Source organism: Triturus cristatus, chromosome 11 (assembly GCF_964204655.1).
Source record: "Triturus cristatus chromosome 11, aTriCri1.1, whole genome shotgun sequence".
NCBI classification, from domain to species: domain Eukaryota; kingdom Metazoa; phylum Chordata; class Amphibia; order Caudata; family Salamandridae; genus Triturus; species Triturus cristatus.
This window is the reverse complement of record NC_140594.1, coordinates 876,820,473-876,843,604: the sequence shown is the minus strand read 5'-3', so window position 1 is coordinate 876,843,604 and position 23,132 is coordinate 876,820,473.

Genomic DNA, 23,132 nt, shown 5'->3' with positions numbered 1-23,132 from the left:
AAACTCCTCCCCTAGGGTCACGGTGGCCAGGTGTCAAGCTGGGGGAGTTGTCGTGGGGGGTTTCTGGGCCATGGGGCACTGAGGGTCGCTGGCGTAATGCCCTAGCCGTTGACAGCGGAAACATGTGATATTCACCCGGGGTCCTGGTCTGCCAGGGGTGGCGGCACTGCCTGGCGGAGGAGCTGGGAACCCCGGGGGTGGGTTCCTCAGGGGGCTACACGGGGGCCCGGATGGGAACTCCCTCGGTTTCCCTTGATTCCCCCCCCCTCTCTGACGGGGAGGTCCTTGCTGGCTGCGGGTGTAGTCTCCTACGGGTTTCCGGGGGACCCGGGTGTTTACCCAGCGATCTGCTTCGATGGCCAGCTTCCTCGGGTCTATGAGTTTGCTGTCGAGCAGGTGCTGGCGTAGTTCTACAAAACAGTTTGTGGACAAGTGTTCTCAGGCAATGAGGTCGGTCAACTCTTCGAAGGTGGTTACTTTGCTGCTCTTGATCCACCCTTCCAGCGCTCGGCTGTAAAAGTTTACGTATTCCACCCAGGTAGTGCCTGGGATCTTTCGGCAGTCCCGGAACCGCTGCCGATACATTTCGGGGGTGAGGCCGTATTTTGTGAGGAGGGCCTCCTTCATGTGGCTGTAGGATGTTTGCATGGAGGCCGGTAGGTCGAGGAGGGTGTCTCGTTCTTCGCTCAGGAATCGCCCCCACAACCCGGCCCCCCAGTCCTTTTGTGGAACGCGGTGGGAGGTCATGGCTACCTCGTAGGCTTTGAACCACTGCTGAATGTCATCATTCCGATAGTACTCTTTGACCACATCCTTAGGGATGTGGACTTTCGGTTCCCCCAGTGGTGTGGGTTCTTGACCCCCCAAGGGTCGAGCTCCCTCGCTCCGTGCTCTGAACTCTATTTCCTTCAAGCTGCGCTTGTGCTCCAGCCGAAGTTTCTTTTCTTCTTGTTCCCGTTGTAACTTCTTTTCCTCTAGCTCTCCTTGTACTCGGAGTTGTTCTACCGCTAGCTTTTTTTCGGCTAGCCTTATCTCGCCTTCTATTTTCAGTTTGGCCATTTCCAGTTCATGACTTCGGTCCCTTTCTCTGTCTGTGGCGTCTTCCGGGGACCAGCCCCCACCCGCTGCGTTGCTTTGCGCTTGGGGGTTATTGCCTGTTATCGGGAAGCTCCTGAGCTCATCCGGCCGCTCTGTCTCCTCACCGAGTTCGTCCAGTCGGGGAAGGGAGGCTCCGGACTCCACCCAGGCTTTCAGGGCTTGTTGCATGTCTTCCTTGGTGTTTAGACCAGTGGTAGCGATCTTCCGTTGTTTGCAAAATTGTTTCAGCTCCTTGTGTGTATATTCTTCTAACCGCTGTACACAAAACGTAGCGCTCGCGTCGGTTTCAGTGGTGCTCATGGTGGCTTCTTTTGTTGTCTTTGTTTGGTAGTGCGTCAGCCATTCGTTGTACGTTCTCTAGATTGCAGGCTCGGATCCCACCGCTGCCACCAGTGTTAGAAGGGCTAGCCCCAGGGGAGGACAGAATATGTGCTTGGCCACCCTGCGCCCACCCTTCCGGGAGAAATAGCCGAGCACCGGTCGGAGACCCCTCCAGGACTGGGTCTCACACCTAGGATTGTACACACTGATTCAGCACCAGGCAACACAGAGACGCCACACTGTAGATTCTGGAGTACGTATGCTTTATCTAGCAATATCAGGATCTTTATGATCCGCAGGAGTATGTACAAGTCGAGCAAGAGCTCGCAAAGTCTCGGTTGGGGTAGGGGGTAGCGGGACAGTCTTAGGATCTGGGTCAATGCGGAAGCGTATCCGGCGCACAGCTCTCAATCCTCGAGCCGGGGGATACGAGATGATCTTTGGGGTCCAGCCGGACCGGTATGTCTCTTGAGCGTGTGTCCACTCTGCAGGACTCGAGTCCGGGTGTCGGAGGTCGGACAATCTTCCAGGAGCCGCGAGTCACTCAGCAGGGCTCAGAGTTCTCCATGGTGCAAGGTGAGCAGCGACCACGTCAGCAGGGCTCGGATGTCGTTAGGCAGAAGTCCGTCTCTGCCAGGTAGAGCCGCAACGCCGTCTGCAGGGCTCACCAAGGTTCCAAGAGTTCCGTAGGATGTTGTGGGGATGTTCTTCAGCCGCGACCACGTCAGCAGGGCTCGTTCGTTCCAGGATTCAACTGCCGAGGGTCCCAGGTCGCCCCTTGTTATAGGTCGACTCCTCTTTGATGTCCGGAGTCCTCACGGGCAGGGGTCTTAGCGCCTGGGGGTCGTTTGTGGGGGGTCCTGGCCACGCGGCCCCTTTGATCCTTTCAAGCGGGGTCGGGAGGGATCCCAGACACGCAGCAGGCGTGGAGCCAGCCCGCAGGGTGGCCGGAGGGCCGATCGAAACCATCTCTTGGGAGGAGGCCAGGTGTGAATGAAAACTACTCCTCCCTCTCCTGCTCACCAGGAGCTCTCTCTCCCCCCAGCCGGCATGGCGCAACTAGGCCGGGGTTGCGCTTGGGGCGAGGCGGCCATCGGGGTGCTGGGCCGGGTACTGGAGGCCGCGAGGCCGATGGAATGGGAATCGTGCCTGGTGTCGGGAAGATGGAGGGGAGGACAGGGGTAACCCCAGGTTCTGGGTCGGGGAGGCTACGCTAGTCAGTGTAGTGTGGGGTGTAGGGGGTAGCCTGGTGTCGCTACGGGTCTGAATGGGCCACGCCATGAGGCCGGGTCCAACAATTAATATTAATACACTAATTGGCAATTAATTATGGTAATAGTGTAATTAATTTTAGTTGTATGTTTAGGGTTATAGGAGTAAAGGGTGGCAAGTAATTTATTACATTTGTATTAATAATTATTTGTTAATTGTTATTAATTAATGTAAGAACAGATTCATTATAGTAATTGTGTAATTCAGTTTAGTTGTGTGTTGTGGTGTTTATAGGGGTAAAGGGTGGGAAGTAATTTGTGTTTAATTAATTAATATATAGTTGGTAATTAATGTAAATTATTAGATATTTATTTTTGGTAATTGTTTATTTTTGTGTGTGTTGTTTTTACTTTTAAAGGGGTAAAGGGTGGGTATTAAATACATTTTACTTACATTATAATTAAGGCTCCCTGTTTTCCGTTTTTTACTGATTTTTACAGATAAATACAGACAGAAAACCATTAATTTTCCTGTCTGTATTTATTTTAAATGTGGATAAAAACGGAAATTAGGTTGTTTTTGAGTGATTATAAATGCTGTCAATCATTACTGCAAGGCCAATAGCTGTGCGGATTGACAGGCAAGGGGGTTAAAAAATATAGGGATTTTAGTAAAGAGCCTTAAACAGCAGTAGATTTCCACAACCATGATACCAAAATGTATATATTTCCTTGCACGTGCATAATTTGCCACCTGCATGTGTACATATCATTGAAACCTGTCAGGCGTTCAGGCAAGAGTGCACAACATTAACTGCTTAAATAATTGCAGAAATATACATATTTCATCTATTTTTTTCACAAAACCTAAAATAAATATGGATAAATACAGTTAAAATTTACAAAAAATAAATATGGATAAATACAGACGGAAATGACAACAATATAAATACCATAAAACCTGGAGCCCTATTTATAATTACTTGTTTAATGGTAATAGTTTGTAACTAAAATAATTTTTAATTGTGTAATTTATTATTTTATAATTTAGTTTAGGTGTGTGTTGTGGGGATTATAGGATTAAAGTGTGGGTCATTTATACATGTTAATAATAATAATATTTTTGTAATTGATTATTAATTATGTTAATTATGGAAGTATATTATTTTTCAAAATTTAGAAGTGTGTCCTGATTTCTGTGGCGTTATAGGGTAGGAAATACAATTTATATATTTATGTAATAATTAATGTTTTTGTTTGTAAATATGTTCTAGTTTAAAATATTTATTTTTTGAAAATGTATTTTTTATTTAATTTTATATAATATATGTAGGTATTTGTTATATATTAAATTGAACCCCTCCACTATCCAACAATTTCCGTACTGTTGCACTGACAGTAATTAGAATAGTAAATGTAACCCCTCCGCTAGCAACACTTACCCTACTGTTGCACTGATTGGAGTTGGAATAGTAATTTTTACCCTTTCGCTATCCAACACTTTCCCTACTGTTGTAGTTATTGAAGTGGGGATAATGATTTTTACCTCTCCGCTATCCAACACTTTCCATACTTTTAAACTGACTGTATGCGCACATTTAAATTTAAATGTTTTTTAATATTTTAATGTTTCAATTTATTCTAGAATGTTTTTTTCTTATATTTTGAATTATTGATATATATATATAATTTTTATTTTGATATAAGTTTAAAGTTTTAAAATAAATTTAAAAAATAGCTTAATAATTGTTTTAAGTAAATATATATGTATAAATTATTGTTTGTGTATTTATCTTTTTTAAATAGGTTTATTGTCATATTTTGTTAAAATGTATATTACATTTACTTTATTTTTTAATTGATTTTAATATTTAATGTCATTAACATATATTTGTATTATATATATATATATATATATATATCTCGATATTTTGTACATCTACATTTTTTACAATTATATTTTTTAGTCGATTTTTTTGTCCGTACCTATTTAAGTATGGGGAGTCGATGTTTTTGTAGTCTATATTTTTTTCATCGATATTTTTTACATTGATATTTGTGACATCGATGTGTCAGTGAACCCTCCAGACACAGAATCCTCACATGTAAATATATATATTTAAAATATCAATCAAGCAAACACAATAAGATGATGGATGGCGCGCTGAAGCTTTTCAGGCACTCACCCCCATTCACTATTAGATCTAGGTTGGATCCATCATAGTTCTTTTGCTTACTTTGACACTCGAGTTCAGACCAAACTGACTGGAGGTGAGTGTCTGAAATGCTTCAGTGCTCCGTCCATCATCTTATTGTCTTGCATTGTTCGCCCTAAGTTGGCAGGGTATGCTCAGATGTGGGTTCCATGCTCACTTTGCCACTGGAATCAAGCTAGCCTGGCTGATGAGGGGTGTTACCCCGGAACCGGTCCCAGGATGCTTGTTTCTGGGTCAGGGAAGACCTGGCTTGGCAGTTCTGGCTGCACTGTTCCCATGAGGAACTGGGTCAAGACTGATTTGCATATGGCTGGGTCTGAACTAGGGTGGCGAAGTGAGCTAAAGTACGATGATGGATTCAACCCAGATCTAATAGTGACTGGTGGTGAGTGTGGGAAAAGATTCAGTGCTCCATCCATCATCTTAATGTGTTTGTATTGATGTATATATATACATATTTGCCTCTCACATGAGAGCAAAAAGACCAAGTGCACTTCTCCAGACTCGTATAGCAATCTTCTTCATGTTCCCATGCCACTCTCCCCCACTTCTCTCAGGACGTACTCACCTCCTTTTCTCAAAAGATATCTGGTGTCCTACTGACTTTCCACTATTTCCCTCAGTGTATATTTAAGTAGCTGTGCTCCTGGACCCCTAGCCTGCCCCCACTTGCTCTTACTCTACACTCCCTTGCTGAGTGTGCTACTGCTGCTTTCTGAGACCAGGCACCATGCCAAACAAAGTCCATTATTTCTCATATGTACAGATTCAGATTTCCATTTGCATCCGAGGCAGCACTCTGGGAGCCCACAGACCTGAATGCAAAGGGCAAGCTCTGGGTGACGCTTGGACATGTGGTTGCCAAGCGAAATATAGCTCGAACCTGGGGAGCAACAGTGCCACCGACACTCAATGCCTGGAAAGAGGACTTGGACAGGTGTATGGCACGGGAGAAAACAGTGTATGAGGCCCGTGGCTGCCCTCGAAAATGGATAATGCTCTGGACTAAATGGAATATGTATAGTGGAAATGTGTGTGAGCCCCCTTTTGTCCCCTCCCTTGACGAACCATTAACGCTCTGAAACCAACGGAATGTGACATCGTAGTAATGTATGCTGACATAATACATAATGCTACAGACCTGTAAAAGACACTGTGCCATGGAATTTGGAAATGGTCACTTGTATAACATGATCTTTTCTTTCTTTGATGTTCAATAAAAAGAAATTACAAAAAAAAGAATTGTTTGGTAGAGAGTTAGAGTGGGCAGGTATTTTCTTTTATTTTTTTCTATATCTGCAGTGATCTTCTCTGTCCCACTGAAATGCTTTCTGTAATCAAGATCTCATTGTCCTTGACGTCTTCTAAATACCTGGTTTCAATCAGGGTCTGAGTATGTGGAGGCTCTAAAAATGTGAAAGACAGGTAAGGTGGCTACTGTGACATAAGAGCAGAGGATTAATGAGTATGGTTTCACCACAGTGATGATTTTGCTGTTGTTGTTGATGATTTATATTATTGTCGATGGGTTACATAGGAAGACCTACAAACAAATTGTCAGTTTTGAATGATAGTATAATAAAAATGGAATCCTCACGTACTTTAGCTGAGCTTGGAAGACCACCTTGTTCTAGATAGTTGCTTCTAGCCCCGGATCTTTGCGTGATAGCCTAATGCAGTCTGGGTGTTGTAGTTCTGTTTTGCTTACATTCGACTAATTAGACTAACACAACTGGAATCAAGGATTTATAGGTAAAAATTCCAGGACTGGAAACACTATCCATAATGATCTGGAGTGTGGTGATCACCCTAGGGGAAAATTATAGTCTACTTCTAGGCTCCTGGTGTGAGTGGCAACTTAATTCTGATGGAACTGGTAGCCCCAGTAATTAGCCCCATTAGAATTATAAGGAGGTTTACTTTTCAACTGGAAATTCTCTTGGTAAAAGTCCACAACAAAGGGCCTGGTTAAGATGTCGGTTGAAAAGCCTCTGACCGCTGGTCGGAGGCTTTCCGACTGACATGGTAGATTTAAAGTCCGACCCCTGTATTATGATGACAGCAGTCGGAGTTTAAAGCGGCTGATGAATCTGATGGAGTTCCGGCAGGCTCAAGGAGCCCTTCGGCCAGTCGGAAAGACCTAATAATGCCTTAAGGACATCATTTCCGCCGTCGGGATTATGATATCGTTTTCCACAGCCAATCCATGTCGGACTTTCTCACATCGATTGGCTGTTGGAAACTGTTTCCCCCCCCCTTTACCCCTGGCCCTAAGCATTTGGCCCTGGTAAACATTGGGCACCGAGTGGCATGCACTCTGAGATACTGCAGGCGTTTTCCGCCCGCTGCACAAGCTCCCATAGGGAAATGGATGTTTCTGACGTGAGGTTGGTCGGTTCCCAATCAGCAATGGTATCCGCCCGACATTGTAATTAGCACCAAAATGAGGGATTACCAGGGAAACCAGACTTACAAATCACTGGTAATTTCTAATTTCTTAGTGGAACCTGTGGTTCCAACTTGTAACGGTCTGGATATTACCATCTCCTGTTCTTGTTTCCCCGCTATTGGTGTCTAGTGTGTTGAGGGAAATTCTGGCACATTTGTCGGGGCCACTGGTAATGAGGGCCTTAGTTTATGTATGTTTTGCAATTTATAACTTGACTGTTGTCCATGAAAACAATTTGCATTACTTGTATTGTACTTTCAAATGAACATACATTTATTTCTTAATTATTTAGCAGTTCAGTTTGCAATGTTGCTCCTGTGTTTTGACTAACCTATAATCTGTTATGCTTACGACTAGTTATTTTAAACAATTCTATTTTTAAGTTGTTGCAGGCTGTCTCTACCACAGCGTAGTTTGAGGCTTGGATTTTTACTAGCTAATACCTTGTCAATGTGCACGGGTGCATTTTTAAATTCTTTGGAGGTTTTCTCGCGTGCCAAATGATTTCCCAAACAAAAGACCAAGGGCCTGAAGGAGCAGAGGAAATGAATGGACACAGATGTAGCCAAATATCTAATTTTGCCTAAAACCAAGTGCAGGCAGATAAATGCCCATAAAGGGATTTCTTTTTTTAAGCCCCGTGGATTTTTTTCGCAACTTTTTTTGTGAGTTAGAAATAAAAAGCATGCATACAGTGCCCCCAAAGAACAGACCGGCTGAATGGAATAAGTGTAATGCACCACTGAAAGCAAGAGAGAAACTAGTGATTATATCGTTAACTCCTGACAGATACCGCCAGCTTGAAACAGAACCAGCAAGCTTGATTTGCAAATGAATTGGAGCTTTTTCATTTTGTGCCAGCATCATCTTTTTATATTCTGAGATGACAGATGCTGTGCCCCTCGCTTTTGTTCCTCCTTGGTTTTACACTTGCAAATAAAAAAAAAACAAAAGGCTCTGATAGCCATTTTATTTGCATCTTTTCTCCTGGTGGAAATTCTTTGTGTCAAAGTTTTTTTAATCGGATATTTTTTTTCCCACCGAATTTGTTTGAGCTGAGCATTGTTCATCCTAGAATTACAGTTCATTACCTTAAGTACAGTAGCAATTAAGTCAATGAAACGGACAGGGGGAGGCTTTCAGAAAATAGGAAATTGATTGCAGCTCCTATTGTTTTTTACACTCCTTTAAATATCAACTTTTAGTGTAATTGTTGGATAAATTAAATTGTACTAGCTGGTGTCCGATGGGTACTCCCAGAGATTGCACCTTGCCTACAGTCAGAAATGAAAAATGTGCGTTAAGGGAAAACGCTGTGATTTCTTTTTTTTTACATTTCCCATATATTTATATTCCGCTTTCATCCGAAGGCAGATGGTGCAGCCGTGGCTATGGTAATTACTGGGCACTCTTTGTATGTTCCTCATTAACCTATAACACTACTTAGCGCTACAAAGACTTGTTACTCTAAAAGTGTTTATTGGTGAAATAACATAATGCCTTTTTCAGTATTAAATAGTCATAACAGTATGTTTGCAGTTACACCGCTTACTTTGTGTCGCCAGATGTTAATGCAGTCCAAGTCCAATTAAATATCACTCTATTAGCCCTCAAAATGAAATTATTTCATTACAACGAGTTGGTTCTATTTCGTTGATTATTGATTAGAAGGTAGGAGCTGTGTGAAATGTAGAGATTTGGAAGATGTGACTTGTGATATTGTCAATTGATTGTGTGAAGAGGGACTGTTCTGGGACACACACACACACACACATACGCATGCACGCATGCACGCACGCACACACACACACACACTCTGAAAACCAAAGCTCTCAGGGGGATATTCACAAGGATCTATCGCCGAGTTAACGGCACGTTATCGCAGCCAAAGTTGCGATAAACTTATCGCCCCAATCACAAGCTGGTGTTAACATCCCACAGCACCAGTTTACCCGCGATAGCAGCCGCAAAAAATATCGCCACAGATGACTCCCGCAACTATCGCTAATGAGATGCAGAGTATGCGTTCTCGTGCCAAAAGCCGCAACGACACCACTCCACAACATTCACAACGACCAGCCAGAAGTGCGATAAGAACACAAAACAGGCGATAAGGCACGTTAGCAGCAGGAAAATAACACCTGCTCTGACCTGGTGCTAAGTCGGATCACAGCCTGCACCACAAAAGGGAGCCCAGCCCAGAGCCACACCTGAAGCACAACAGATGCACCCGGGCAACTGAACATGCAGCCCAGAGGGCCGAAAGGGCAACAACACCTGCCGCCACCACCCCCAGGACCCCCCCTCCCCCGGCACCCCTGACCAAAGACATGCCACATCAGCTACACCTAAACATGTACAAAATAATCTGCATGATGTCGCACAATCACAACTGGTGACATACATGTGTCATCACAAAAATGAGCATCATACATTCACTTTCGAAGCAACAAATGAAACTTTATTAACATGAACACTGAAATGAAATGAAGACACATGGCGGCTCCCCTCGGTACAATCTGTTGGTCACAGCCTGCAAGAAAAAAACCATGATGAGAAGGTGTGTCCCGCGCACATCAAAGGACAGAGAGTGAAGGAGAGAGAGAGGAAGAGAGGGGGAGAGAGAGATAAGAAGAGAGGGGGGAGAGAGAGAGAGAGAGAAGAAGAGGGGGTAGAGAGAGAGAGTGCCGCCCCTGCGCACCCAAGCCACACTGCTCACCTGCTGCCACCGGTGTGTCTCCAACCACTTGCCGGTATGTATAGCAGTTCACCAGGTCACACATCTGAGACAGACCCGTCATCTGATACAGAGTCCAGATACATGATTGGCAGAGTACACACAATTGCACAAGACAACATCGCCTGCCCGCCCATGCACACCCAGACAGAGGCACCCCAACCCCTCCCGTCGCCCATTGGAGCATGCCAACCCATGCACACCCAGGCCTCACTGCTCACCTTCCGCCACCGGCGTGCAGACAGAGGTCCCACCACGTGCCGCTCCAAACCACAAACCCAGGGTCCACGGACATGGCACCTTCCACACCATGCAGCCCCACTCTGCAGGCCACTAGGTCTCACGTTTGGTGCTGGGTCTTGATTACTCCATGGCAGAGGACATACCAGTGCACCAGGTTTCTTTGCAGGCTGCATGCCTGCTCAGCCCAATAGGTGCCACTAACTCTGGGATACCGGAAGCGACGCCACGTGGCGGTAGGCTCACTCTGCCCGCTGGCTCTGGCCTACACTGCGGCCCAGCAGGGCACACAAAACCTGAGCTGTCCTGACCACCGGGACGGGGCATCATTGCAGGCTGCACACCCACTCAGCAGCTTAAGGTGCCCCTACCTCAGTGCACCCAAAGTCACCGTCCCGTGGCAGGGTGCCTGTGCCGGCTGCAATGCTCTGGGTGCCTCTAACACTGTGCAACCCCAGTCAGCGCCACGTGGTGGTAGGCCCGTGACGGCCTCAAGGCCTCGGGTGCCACTAACCATGTGTGCAACAACTCATGGGCCCTTTATGATTGAGAACCGTAGAGAGTCCGTCATCCAGTCACCACCAGCAGAGGGGAATGTGACGTTGTCGGCCCCTTATGTTGGCGGAGTCACATTGCCTGTGATGCTTGTGCCGGATGGGTGTGGTGTGCGTGCAACCTGCCCTCAGGGAGTGGCTGTGATATGCTGACAACTAGACCAGTGACCTGCACACCACCAGCGAGTACGCCTGCGACGGGTAGCAATGAGGGCCCCCCTCAGAACGTAAGCAGAGTGGTCTGGCCTACCGTACACCGGACCAGCGCAGGGCTTGCAACAATGACTCGTGGGCTCCGGGCGTGGCTCAGTCCATGTCCGGACATGGAAGTGACTGATTTGTGTGTCCCTGTTGTAGTGTCCACTGCACCCGGTACACAATATGCAATGTAGCACCCTCTGACTGGCATCCCACAGGATGAGCATCATTGACGCCATGGAAATAACTGTCCCTGCATTCATCCACACATTCATACATGAATGATGAAAGACATAATACAGCAGTGTGTCACTTGCTGTTTATTGCACATCCAGTGCAGTTCTGCAGCTGGAGCGGTACAGGGCAATGCCGAGCACACTACACAATAAGGACCCGTGGAGGGCCAGCCAGAGTCCATCTGGGGATGACAAGTACTGCGGAAGAGGAAGGATACAGTCCGCAGTCTGGTCACCTTGTCATTGCTCATCAAACAGGATATGGCAGTCCATGTCGCTGTCCAAGGTGAGGGCATTGGAGTGTATCGTGGGTTAGTGGAAGGTCATGGGGCCATGTGCGGCACCAAGCAGAAACAGTCCAGGTGGTGGAAATGAATGCTAGTGCCTCCTTATCACAAACCCGTCCTCGTCCTCCGGATGTGTGCCCTGCCCCACCTGTGGGTGTTGCAGTACCGGTTGAGGCACTGTGTGCCACTGGCACATCAGGTGCCAAAGTGGATACATCTGCGAAGCAATGGCACACAAGGGGGCGGAGATGTGGATGGTGTGGGGCTAGCAGCATTCATCATCGCCACGCCTTGTGGCAGCAATGCCATGATGAGGATCTGCGGGGCATGGTAGATCCCAGCTACTTTTCGCTGGTGTGCAGCGGTGGCTGCCGTCCTTTCCACCACCATCCGCACCATGTCCCCCATGAGCCTCCGCATGTGTGCCAGCTCAGGGCTGGTATCGCTGGATCCCCTCTGAGCGGACAGGTGTTTTTCTCTCCGCATCATGACTCCCGCGATGTCAGTCAGGGCTCATTGAAGACCATGGAGTAGGCCTAGACACCCATGGATGGCGTCCAGTTTGGTAGCCATGAGGTCGAACCCCACCCGCACCTGCTCAGCCGTCACCCTCTCGCCCTCCAGCACACGGCGTTGGAAGGCCGTGTGTTGTTCCTGGGGGTCTTGGGAGACTGCCGGGGCTGTGGGTGCTTCCTGCTGGGTGGTGGGTGGGGTCTCCTTGATGCAGCTGGGCAGCCCTGATCCTGAAGGTGAGTCGCGGACAGTGGCGCAGCTAGGGGGGGCGGTGGGGGCTGTCCGCCCCAGGCGGCACTATTTTGGGGGCGGACAAGGGCATTCAGATAAGGCTCGGCTTGCTTTCGTGGACGTTCGGGGACGGGCAGAGAAGAAATCGGACTCGGGCAATGTCCTCTTCTTTTTTGTGCTGGCAGCTGTCCCCCCCCTCTCTTACTATTATTCCCTCTCTTTCTGTCTTGCTCCTCACTTACTGAAAACCGTAACTTGAAGAAACGGTTCACAACCTCTTTCCTTCTTTTATTTAGTTGCTTCCCTGTGAAATGGATCCAAAAAAGAAAAACACTCTTGCGGGAAATGCCCTTTTTCTGACATTTTTCTATTCCAAAGTGCAGCGGGATGGAGAGAAATAGAAGGTTTTAAATATGAAAAAAAATACATAACTAAATAAAGCAAGACAGAGGGGTTGCAAAGTGGCCAGATTGGTTTTATTCACATCCAAACACATCAGCCTCACTTTACAGACTTTGCAGTGAAGTGCTACTTTTGTTTTCTCGTCTTTCTTTGAACAGATTGTTGTCCCCAGGTGGGGAAGTGCACCATTCCTGGAGGTACTGCAATACCTGGTTGATGGATGGATTGGAAAACAAAATGTGTACCATGGCTCTGTTTATGGATGTGGTCTTTTTAAACCATACTGCTTACGTTTATTAAGGATATAAGCAATGGACATTGAAACGGTTCCCTTCAGGGCCCTCTAGTCATGTCCTTAACTTTTCAGGTAAAACCACTCGCTGATTTCTGAATAGTGAGTGAGAGATCGTTAAAGTAACCATGTTGTTTCTGCTTACAATTAACATGCTTTACTTAATCTTGCATTCCCTATGAGTGTTTGCTTTTACTTTTTTTTTTAGGCAGCATATTACTCTTATCAAGTGCATAATTTGAATTGAGCCACATCCAAGTGTTTATAGCGGGCACAATTAGGTTGTAGCTGAAGGCAGTGCGAGTTTCTCTCAGTGGGGCAGTATGGTGTTCAGTGGGGGAGAGGATGTGGCACAATGGCCAGAGCTGTCGAATTTGGAACTGGGGAACTGGGATCAGCCTTCATGACCAGTCCACCAGACCACTCTACTGAGGGAGCATATTCCCATGCTAGACCTCACAAGGCCCCACTAGACCTGAGAAGGCTTGATGTCTTAGCACAAGCAGGTGTACCCTAGTGTTGTCAATTGTGAGTTAACCTTGAAGGCCTGTCCACCACAATCCATACTGAAGTTCATCTCCAGTCTTGCGGGCAGGCCTATGAAGCAGCACACCCTAGAGCAACAGTGATCCAGTCACTGTGACTCTGTCACTGAGGTCACATTTATTTATCTTGAGAGTTTTATATAGCGCTGGCTAGACCCGGAGGTATCAGAGCGCTTTACATAAGGCTCCACAGAAATTACAAAATTACATCAGTTACACGTTACATCAGTTACTAGAAGTTACTAGAAGCGCTGGCTAGACCCGTGGTTATCAGAGCACTTTTACATTAGGAATCACATTATTACACAGTTAAAAACAGTTACAGGTTACATCGGTTATACGAAACACATTTCAATGGAATGGAGGAAGGATAAATAGGGCGGATAGGGGTAAGGGTGTAGGTGGAAGGAGGGAGATAACGGCAGGAGAGACAAAGGAAGGTCTGCCCAATGTCCGGCTGGGTAGGTGACGGCCGAGGAGGGAATCCACAGTCCATCTCCCCTATAGTTATCGGGGTAGCTCCACCGGGCATTGGTCAGGTAGCAAGGTCTCAGCGGTCGAGGGAAAGTTCACAGGGTAAATGTCCTGAAGGGTGTGCAGGATCCAGGTCGGATAGGGGGAAGAGGGAAGGGTCTAGGGGGAAGGGGGAAGATAACGGCAGGAGAGACGAAGGAAGGTCTGCCCAATGTCCGGCTGGGTAGGTGACGGCCGAGGAGGGAATCCACAGTCCATCTCCCCTATAGCTATCGGGGTAGCTCCACCGGGCATTGGTCAGGTAGCAAGGTCTCAGCGGTCGAGGGAAAGCTCACAGGGTAAATGTCCTGAAGGGTGTTCAGGATCCAGGTCGGTTGAGGACTAAGATTAAGGTTTGGTCGATGACCAGTTGCTTGATTGTCCAGGAGTCTAATTAAATCGTGGTGAGGTCAACAGTGGTGGCCATTTTGTGGTCAGGCAAGGTGGATAGGTCTTTGCTGTTTCAAAACTATTAGGTTATAATTATAATCTATGAATCATAAAGGGGGGTGCTTGTTATGCAGAAGTGTGGCATGAGGTGGGAGCCAGTGTCTGTAAGTCTCCTAGTGAACAGGTTAGGGCGGTGCAAACGGTGTGACCGCACTGGGTACCTATTTCGGGTGGGTGCGTAGTGTTTGTAAGTATATTATGGTTTAAAAAAAACTTGCTGCCACCTTCCTGGCCTCCAGCAATTTTCAGAAACAATAAAAATGTCATGATAACTTCGGAGATTAATGTTCTTCCTAGAGAGAGAAACGAGTTTTGTCTAGTGGAAGGGTTGATTCCTGGAAAGGTAGCACAGAGGGTTACTATACCTCCTGCAAAGAACATGTACCATGCAGATCACAAAGTGCACTGCTTTAATGAGGGGACCATGATGAATGGTCATTTAATGTCAGCTGTAGATGATGGATCCCTGAACAGTGTCATGTATGTGCATATTTGCATTGTGCTGAGGGGATTACCAGGTAATTGTTCACACAGCTCTCTGATGGATGTCACATGCGGTTTTTCTGAGTCCCCAGATAGATTATGCAGTCTGTGTGTTCTCTTTTGTACTGCCAGTCACTGCCAATGACCGGTGTATTCAACTGTGTAGCCTTGGACCGTGTCATGTTTGTGCATTTAACTTGCATGATCGAGGTAACTATTAGCGGCGATACTACGTGTCTCTTGGTCCTCAAGTGCTTGCCGTCCTTTTTCCCCAGCAACCCCCCCCCCCCCCAGGGGCGGCAATCTGAGGTATAGCCCCGGGCGCCACAAGCTCTAGCTACGTGTCAATGATGTCTAGGAGGGCTTGTGCGTCGATGCTGGGGTTGTCCTCCTCGTCATCAGTGAAGAGTGGCTTGCACTGCTCTACAGGGGGTGTTGACGGTGTGGCCCTGCAATGTGAAGGGGAGATGGTGTATTGCTATGTGTCCACATGTATGTATCCGCATGGTACATGTCGACATTCAGACAGCATGGCATTGTACATTGTGACAGTCTATAGATCTGGGCGATGACCCAGAATCATTGATGGTGTGCACTGTGCTCTGCTTGATTGTGCATGTGTGCCATCGTGGCAATCCCCACCCGTCCCCCCAGTACCTGGTGGTCACTCACCCTGTTCCGGTTGTGTTGTGTCCTGTCGAGCAGTGTCCGTTCCCCTGACTCCGGCCACAGTATCCAAACTGATGAATGTCAACACCAGCTCCTCCATGTCATCCAGCACGAGATGTGGCGCTGGGCCCCCACCTCCAGTCTGCAGTGCTGCCTTCTGGTTGGCTGCGAGTTTCTCCTTGGTCTTTCGCTTGATGTCATTCCATCGCCTCTTGACCTCATCCATTGTCCTCTTGTGCTCTCTGACGGCATTCACCTTGTCCATGATGTCCCGCCATATTCCATATTTGGTGCCCAATGACACATTGGAGGTGACGAGCAGTTGGTGGTGGTCCATCACCTCCATGACTATGATCCTGTTCGCGTGCGGACTGAACTCTGTCTCCCTCTTCTTCTTGTCCTTGCCCTTCCCTGTCCCAGAGATCCCGGCCTGGTCGTCCGGGGTGCTTGTGGTGTTGCGCTCGTCCTCTGCGCCTGCTCCGGCTGCCCCCATGGTGCTTGGGTGTTGGTCAGTTTGTGTTTGGGTGTTTTTTCTACATTTATGGTGATTTTTCCCGCCTGCCAGGTGTGTGTTGCAGGCCTGGTGCTGCTTATTGCTGATTTCCTCATCGTGCTTTGGCCCATCGCAGGTTTTTTCACGTTGGGGTTTGTGTTTTTATCTCCATCGAGGTGGTTATATCGCGGGCATTGACTGCGGTTTTGGCAAACTATCGCATGGGGCCGCCTTGTTGTGAATTCCACGTTGACACTGGGTTATTTTCCCACGATAGGCTGTGATGTGTAAAGTTGCGTTAACATTTTTTGGTGATGTTTAGCACACATTCTTGTGAATATACCCCTCAGTGTCTGTCCTTCTGAAGTGTTGTGCTTCTGTTTTTAATTGGTTGTGGCCTTGCAGGGGTTAGAAGAAGTTATTTTCAAAATAAATTACATTTTATGATGTCTCATTTTCATTACAATAGTTCATCATCATCAAATTACTCTATTTTGGTCACAAACAACCTTACAAAAGTACAGTACATCACAGATAAGAACAACTCTCAAAAATCAAATAAAACAAGTACTTGTTTTTTGTTTGTTTTTAACCTCTTCAGTGCCCATGACGAGATAGTCTCGTCATGGAGCACGGTCGCGCTGTGCCCATGATGAGACTATCTCGTCATGAACCCCACCCACTAATATAACGCCCGGCACAGGAGGGGGAAAGGGCGTGGCACAGAAGGGGTTAAATAAGGCGAATGTTTTGATGACCAATTGTTTCTTAGATTTCTCTAGGTTAGAGGATGAGATCTATTGGTTGATTCATGTCAAATGGTTTTATTGTTTTTGTAACTGGACATAAATTGGCGTTGTTAATAACAACAATATTATACATTGCCACCAGAGTTCTTACCAAACTTGCAAAACGAGCTGGCACCGGTAGCCGTGCTCCAGACAAAACAACTTTGGACTATGTGGATAAAAATGTTATAGTGTGGGGTGCTACAAGTATTTGAAAGATGAGAAGCTATCCAAAATGTCAGTGTTTCCATGGGTTATTCACTTATATTTAAAGTATTTTCAGTTGTTAAAAACATTGGTTAAACTGTGAAATGTATTTGACTTTTCATTATCTTGTAAATTTGCTGCACTATCACTCATATTGGTATGTTGTGTCACAATAAACACAGCTAGCAACATATAGGAATAGGTTGTGGTTTTTAGCAATTGATCATTTAGGTTTTGTTTTATTTCACATTCCTTATCTGAACGTTATACAAAGTGGTAAAGAAGTAGTAAGCCAATTGCAAACCATGTACTTGAAACTTACTTTAACCAGGAAAGTTTTTCATGTGTAATAGCCAAACCTTTATAATTTAAAGTGTTTCAACCCCCACAGCAAACTGTCTGGTATTCTATATAATTAGTAAGGTCATGGGTCCAAATTGTTTTACCTACAACATCGGAAAATAATTTTGCTGAGCATTAAAGCTCGACTTTAAATCTCTGATGTTGGGTCAATATCTCTTTTGCCACAATCATGCATCAAATTATTATGCTGCAATTCGAAAACTACTTATAAATTGCTTTTAAAATGCTTATAACAGGTGGTAAATGTGAGCATTAAGGCCATGGAACATGGAAAACCATGTAGAATTCTACCTGGCAAATATGGGGCTGCACGTTATTCCTCATTCTAGAGAAATTATTTTGTAATAGCACGTGGGCGGAGTTGTATCCTGCCAGTACCTTGCAACACATAATCTATCTGTGGGAAGGGATTGTTCCAATGAATGAGACAATGTCTCATTAATTAACTTTAGCTAATTTGTATCTTTATGAGGCCACAAACAAAATAAAACCACACACATTCTCAGGATTGAAACAGCAACTTAAAAATTTGAAAAAACTAACTTTGTGCAATCAAACAGTTTATGTTGCTAATTTCCTTTCACCTGTTCTTGAGAGATATACTGTAATTTTCACAAATATAAAAAGATCTTAGGGCCAGCTCATATCTCACTCTTGATGTCAACACATACCAATATGATTCTGGTTCTTATTTTACAAATCTTTAGTGAAGAACTTTGTACAATCAACAAATTCAGGAATGGATGAGGAAGAGATTCGAGATTTTACAGAAAATGTATTTTACCACAGAACTTTGTTCCAGTGTAATTAATTGCCATGTCTAAAACGTGATGAAACATTGGTTACTGACAAAGACCATGGATGAAATCCAGGTAGAAAATCAAAGTCTTTGGCATAGCGACATTACCTTAAAACTAATTGAATTTTCCATAACCTATGAAGCATTAATAGTAATTTTTTTTTTTACTTTGATCATAGCCTTCATCACATTTTTATTCGGTAGATTTTTAGAGCAAACAGCAAAAAGTCATTCAAACCCTCACATTTCAACTGACACTTTAGGCCTCTGCCCGCTATCACGTCAGTCAGGAGACTGACCAACAAGCAGGCGGTGGTCCGACCGCCCAAATAGGATGAGACTGCTGTGCTGGAGGTTGGAAAAGTGTTCATTCATATTGTGGCTTGTGCTGCGGCCCAATAAAAAGGCCACAGAACAATCTGCAGTAGGACAGAGCACTTTGTGCACATCCATGCACCATGCGCCAGGCACCATGTAGTGCCTGGCACACGGTGCATGAATGTGCAAAAGGGGATTGCATGTGCCCCAGGGCCACTTTATAGTGGCCCACGGGGATGGGGGCCCTGTTTGAGGCCCCCAAAGTCTCTTTCCAACAGCCTTTTCATGGCAGTCCGATCGTAATCCCTATCGCGGTGCCTGCGCAGGCACGGCCTCCATGCAAGGGACATGATTCTGACCACCGCCCGAGGCGATCCTAGATCCTGTCGGAGGTGGCAGTCTTTTCCTTGACAGCTGACGGTCTGACCACATGCATCAAAATGCGGAGCTCGTTTCAACGGTCTGTCGGTAGTGGGACCCCCACCGACGTACTGCAGTGGTGGTCCCACCGCTATCATAAGGCCCTTTATGTTCAACATTGTTACAGTGTTACAATAGACACATTAAAAGCAGTTAAAACTTGTAATACTTTAACATCAAAATATTTCAACATCTTTAGCCTTCTTTCAAAATATTACCAGGAAAAAATACATAGTTTCAGTTACACCCAAAATAGAAAGAGAGTGTATAAAAATGTAAATTATTAATTGGGTTAGATAGAAGACCAAAACAAGTAGTAAAGTCACTAACCTATCAGGTCCAGAGAAAGGATTCAGTAATTTAAACCTGAGCCCATATACATATATCACAAAACAGGCGGCTTAACTTAAAGGAAATGTGTAAAGCATTTAGAAGTGCCAAAACAGTTAAAAAGTCAAATACATAACACAATAAAAACTCACTCTATTTTATAGCAATAGAGCAAAGTGTAATAAGCAATATGGCACCAAAACTATAAAAATCCAGTAAGGAAAACCAGAGACATTTATTTTTTAAGATTTCCATGAAAAAGAGCCAAGAAAATGTAAAGCGGCAATGCAATCCTACGGTCATGGTTGACTGGGACATAGGTGAGATTTCAGGCCGACTGTGATGGAGCACAGGTCAGGTAAACCAAGTAGGTTCGCCTGTGTCTTGGTTTTTACTTGGAATTTAGGCTTGAAAAGGAAATTGAACTCCAACAGCGGGGCAAGATCCAGGCTGTAATCAAGGAAGTCCTCTGGAAAACAGATAACCACTAGACGATGCCTCACTGAAGCTATTCATTTGACGTTACTGAAGAATGGTCCAGTAGGATTCCTTTTTCCACAGAAACAGATACCTTTGAATAGCAGTCAGCAGTATCCCTGATAAATTAATCATTCAATAGCTGTAATCAATACAATATGTTAGTCTTCTTTCTAAACCATTTATTAGTTGTATTGAATGGGACATAACGGTGGTGAATGGAGGGGTGTCTGGGCTGTATTTAAAAGTAGGACATATAGAAATGTAATGTTACACATGACCTCACAGTGAAAAAACCTCAGAAGCTGTTTTCATTATAGCAAGGTTCATTGTTCCATGTTAATTTTAGTTAGGATACAGCTAGAGATGTATGTAATTTAATGACTCTTTTTAATAGTTATTAACAATCCAACTTAATGATAAAATTAATGTCGTACTTTTAGAAAGTTGCCTTTTCCTTGCCTGAAGCCTCTGGAGCCCCATTTGCATGAATTCCAACTCTCACCCGCTAGCAGAATAGCCCGTTGATGAGGAATGAAAACTGCTCTCAGAACCAAGATAAAGGCTTAGATGTGAGGAGGTGTTTCTGTTCATTTGGAAGGATGATCATTTGAGCTGTGCCCAGGAACTTGACTAACTTCAATTAGGGCCACTCCTGTCACAATTCAAATGTGAGCTGACACGTGGTCAGGGACAGTGAGTGAGTGAGGAGTTGCCCCCAGAATTGTTTTTTAGTGGCCACAGAGGAGGGATTACTCATTTTCCCCCCATGCTTCTGGGGTTGGCAAACAGGCTCTGTATGCGAAAGAAGGGTTTTACCAACTTGGATTTTTGCGTAGAGGGGCACTGTGTGATTGTTTGCTGTTTGGTATTCAGAAAGGGGTACAAAGTAGGTAGGATTGCCCCTGATCATTTTTACCCTTTGTTTAATGAGTGGCCTGGAGTCACCTCCACCCACAGGCTCACACGAAGTGTAAATGTAGCACACACAGTATCCTCCTCAGAACAAAAGTTTCCAAAACGTTCCTCGCTGGCTAAAAGTATCCAGGCAGCGAAGGATCTTTCTTGGGAATGAAATTCAACTTCCATCGATTCAGAGAATTCCTGTCAAAAGTCAATGGATGCACCGGGACCTCGTCTGATGGCTACTTGACCTCGTAGAGCCTGTCTAGACACAGTCTGCTGATGTGACTTTATGTAGATTTTGGACTTTCATTTCAGAGGCTAAGTCTGATGATAAAACTTCCAATGGGTTGAACCTAATTTTAGTAGCCAATCTGTGCTCCATCGTGGTTGGCCTCACATTTCTCCCAATTCTCAGTCTACCATGATCAATTGACAGAGGATGGCGCTTAACACTCTTTGGCACTATTTTTAACCTTAATCTTTGAAAATCTATATATCTGGTTACCTTTATTGGAATTTTGATTATGTCATATTATTTATCAAACTATAGTCTGGTTTTGTAAATTGTTTAGGGATTTTTCTTATGTTGTGTTTTGTCTTTATTACTCAGTGCTTAATTTGATCTGGTGGTTGCCCGTAGGAGCAGCCGACACTCATTTTCGAGGACCTGCACTTATTTTTCCACATTAGAAATTGACCGCAAGCTAGAGAGGGGAAAATACATAAATAGGAAAGATGTAGGAAGAGAAAGAAGGGATAAACGTCACAAAGGGAGAAAGCAGGAACCTTTTAAATACCATCCCTCTTACCTTGTGGGCTACCAGATAGGAGTGACTAATTTATATTTAAAAGGATGGCTTTCCCCTGTCAAAGTGGTTATTTTGAAAGGCCAGGCTGCAGGTTTAACCTGCAGCTATCATGTCACATCGGTAGGGCTGAAGCCATGTTTTCCTCGTCCCACTAGTGGATGGCACAATAAGTGCTGCAGTCCACAGGTGACATTTCACCTTCCATGCAATGGGTGTAGTTTCTACACTAATATAATAATCTATTAGGAGAGTTAAATATGTGAATCAGGGATTAGCCAATTTCTGCATGTTTTTGTTGTCAGAACATGTACTCTGGGTACCCAACAGCAGTGCCACAGTATGCAGGGTCTAATTCCGCACAATAAAATCCAGTCAAACAATGGGGGTGACACACAAAGGCATTTTCTCACAGTTTGGTTTATAATACCTTTAATATCTAAGCACTGATGAACTGACTCATTTGCCCAGACAGCATTAGCATGTATAAAAATTACAAAATTATGAAGTAATGCTATTACAAGACCTACCTCGTTATATTGCATAGTTTGCCTTTTCTTTTCTTTCTTTACTCATCCTTGCCTTATAATTTGGTCCTACCCTGCCACATATTTCCAGTGGCCCTGTCTATAATCCACAGTAGAATGGCGCTGGGGTTTGTTTGGATGCTATGTAGTGTGCCCTCCTCCCCAACTTTCCAACCACACTTTATTTTCTCTCCTTTCACCCACCCCCATTTACATTATCCTTTTGTTTATCCCTCTCCCCAATGGCTTTATTTCTATGTCACACAGATGTTTTGCCTTCACTCCCCTATTTTCTATGAACATGCTTTTTTTAGCTTTAGGACTCTGTGCACTTTACCCCTGCTAACCAGTGTAAAGGTTCTTGTGCTCTCTCTCTCAAGCATGTTAAAATTGGTATACAACTGATTGGTACATTTAAATACTTATAAGTCCTTATTATATCATACTACATATACCCAAGGCCTGCAGATTAAATGTTACAAGTTGGCTGCCACATTCATTTTGCCACCCACTAAAGTAGTTTGTGAAACATGTCTCAGGCCTGCTACTGCAGCCTGCAGTACTCTTTTGAACTGTCATTTTGGCCTGGCAAAATAAGACTTTTGCCAGGTCTAAACCTCCCTTTTTAATAGACATATCTCACCCCTACGATACGCTCTACAGGCTCATAGGGCAGGGTGCATGGTATTTGTAGGACATGTGCATTTAAGTTTCACATGTCCTGACTGTGAAAACATACTAAGGTTGTGTTTCATTGTATTAAGGTTATGCCTCCCATTGACTAACACGGGGTTGCCTTATTACACTTAATAAGGGATAATGTCAGTTTGTGAGAAGATAGAGAGGTACTTCTTCCACTTATTAGAAGTGTTATTTCAGAACCTCTTTAATGGAAAAGTAAGATCTTAAGTTACTATTCTGACAATGCCACTTTTATAAAGTTGCAACAACAACCAGGTGATGGATGGAATGCTTGAATTAATTTCAGCCACTGGCAATTGTTTGGGCCACATCCCAATTCATAATTTTTCACCCACCATGCCACCTCAGTTT